Source organism: Limulus polyphemus, unplaced genomic scaffold, assembly GCF_000517525.1.
Source record: "Limulus polyphemus unplaced genomic scaffold, Limulus_polyphemus-2.1.2 Scaffold2085, whole genome shotgun sequence".
Taxonomy (NCBI): Eukaryota; Metazoa; Arthropoda; class Merostomata; order Xiphosura; family Limulidae; genus Limulus; species Limulus polyphemus.
This window is the reverse complement of record NW_013667695.1, coordinates 1-2438: the sequence shown is the minus strand read 5'-3', so window position 1 is coordinate 2438 and position 2438 is coordinate 1.

Below are 2438 nucleotides of genomic sequence, written 5' to 3'. Positions count from 1 at the left end.
TGGCAGTAGGTGGTGATGACTAGCTGCCTTCCCTCTAGTCTTACATTGCTAAATTAGGGATGGCTAATGCAGATAGCCTTCGTGTAGCTTTGCTCAAATTTCAGAACAAACAAACATAGCAGTGGCAGGTTACAGTATATTATAGAATACTTTTCACTGCAATTTGTGTGTTGGTTACTGATGGAGCTGAGCTATTTAATTGATTATTCAATATAATCAATTACCTATGACGACTGATTATATCAATTAGTGTCACATAAACTGAGTAAATGAAATTATGATTAAATCAATTAATCATTTGTCACTAAAATAATCAACTAATCAAAATTAGTGTTTTCAATTCTTACTGTTTTTGATTATTCTGACAATTGATGATTGGAAGTTATGAATAAATAGATTGTTATGGAAATAAGCAAGTAATCAAAATTAGGGTTTATGGTTATTACTATTTTCGATTATTCCAACTATTTATGTAATTGAAGTATTGCTATTATATCTGTTTGTTGTTAAACACAAAGTTACATAATGGGCTGTCTATATTGTAGCCAGTGTTAGCCTTATAAGTTTGTTTTTAACAATGTTTCATGCTTAAAGGTTTAAAAATGTAATCATAGGAAGGTTATTTAGCTTTAGTGTGTAGTTTGTTTCATATAAATCTGTTAGACTGTATACATACCAAGTAGAAAGGTCTTCTACATCGGCATAGTTAGGTGTCTGTAATAATATTACTTTTGTAAATAATAAATTGCCCTTTTTAAATTTTTAAAGAGTGTAATTATGTTACAGTTACTTTTGTCCCACTACCTTCTCCCTATTGTAAACATCATTAGTGCTTTTTTCCTTTTTAAAGCGAAATAAATTCGTTTTAAAATTCTAAGCAAATAAAATATCTAAATGTGATTTCCTTGGAAAAACTACTAAGATTACTTTCAGAAAACAGTTCACAAAATGCTTTTCATACAAACTTTATTGGTAATGAGATCGTATTTTTGAGCACGGGAGTAAATTAATTTTCAGATAATATAATTAACTGTTCCCACATGGGCTAGGTGCATTTTACCTAATTCGTAACCATGAAATTAATCATTATAACTTTTGATAATGTATGTGTACCTTCACAAAATTTTGTAGACTATCAGTAAATTTTACAAGTCTTTTGCATGCAAAAAATCAGATTCTTAATTATTTTTACTAAAAATTTATTTGTGAATATATGGAGTGTTAACTGCTATGAGTGTAAAGTAATTTTCATGTTAATATTAAATGTATTTTTCTTCATCTGAAAAATTGTTCTTTCATTTGTGTAATCTGTAAAACCTAAATAAATATCAAACGTTTTTTTTCAGTAAAACTATATATTTTATCTGTTATTTCCTCTACCCTAACTCTCTATGAGGTAGTCAATTTGACCAACCTCATAACCACCATAAAAAAATTAGGAAATGAATTTAAGTTACCCATTTTCCCTTTCTAGAATGACTGTAAATTCTAACAAGAAACCACAATTGTACTGCTCACAAACTGCTTGCAAGCATACTTTATGAAAAATTATTATTATTATTATTTTTCTTTTCTTACCCAATATAACAATTTTATAATTTTTACATTTTAGTTATAATAATAAATAGAGAATACACATGAAAAACAAGAAATATAAATACTTACCTGGTTTTTTTTTTTTTGCTGTTGACTGTTGATGAAACAACCCTTTTTTTATATACTAATGGTACTAAAACATTACGTATTTAACCCTATCGCACTGGTATCCGTTACTGTGCATGACACAAGGTTTTAATGTCTTACATTCAAAATTTTATTACACTACTTTTTGTTTATGTTATACCAATTAGAATAGCATAAAATCTTAGCTAATAATCCATATCTTAGTAGTATACAAGTTTTAAGTTAATTCTACAAGGTAATATTTATAAAAATCCTAAATTTCCACTAGTGTGACCCACGTGACATATTTTGTCTTAGTATGTAATCATCCATATTTTATTCATCACCCCTCAGAAATGTATGAAATTAAACGTAAATTACTCTATAAAATTGTTATTGCTCAAACAAACTATGTTTTATAGTCTTCAATTTTATTTGGTTACAGAGCTATTGAATAGAAAATCAGATCTCACCTGTCATATCCTCTCTTTCACAATTTGTTGATAGTTCTCTCTTACATTTCATTATATATTACATATAACCAATAGGAAGTCAAGGTTTTCATCTATCAAATGATGTATTGTATAACGTATTCTGAACAGAATATTGTCAATTTCACTCATAGTACAAGATTCGTTCTTGTGGAAAAGTTAACGACTAGCTTGGATAAATTTGTAACGGCTCTTGTAGCATAGTTAGAAAGCCAGGAAAATTTTAACAGGTAAGTGAATTTGTCTACTTTATGCATGTTATTGGTCTATATTCTTTGGTGCATT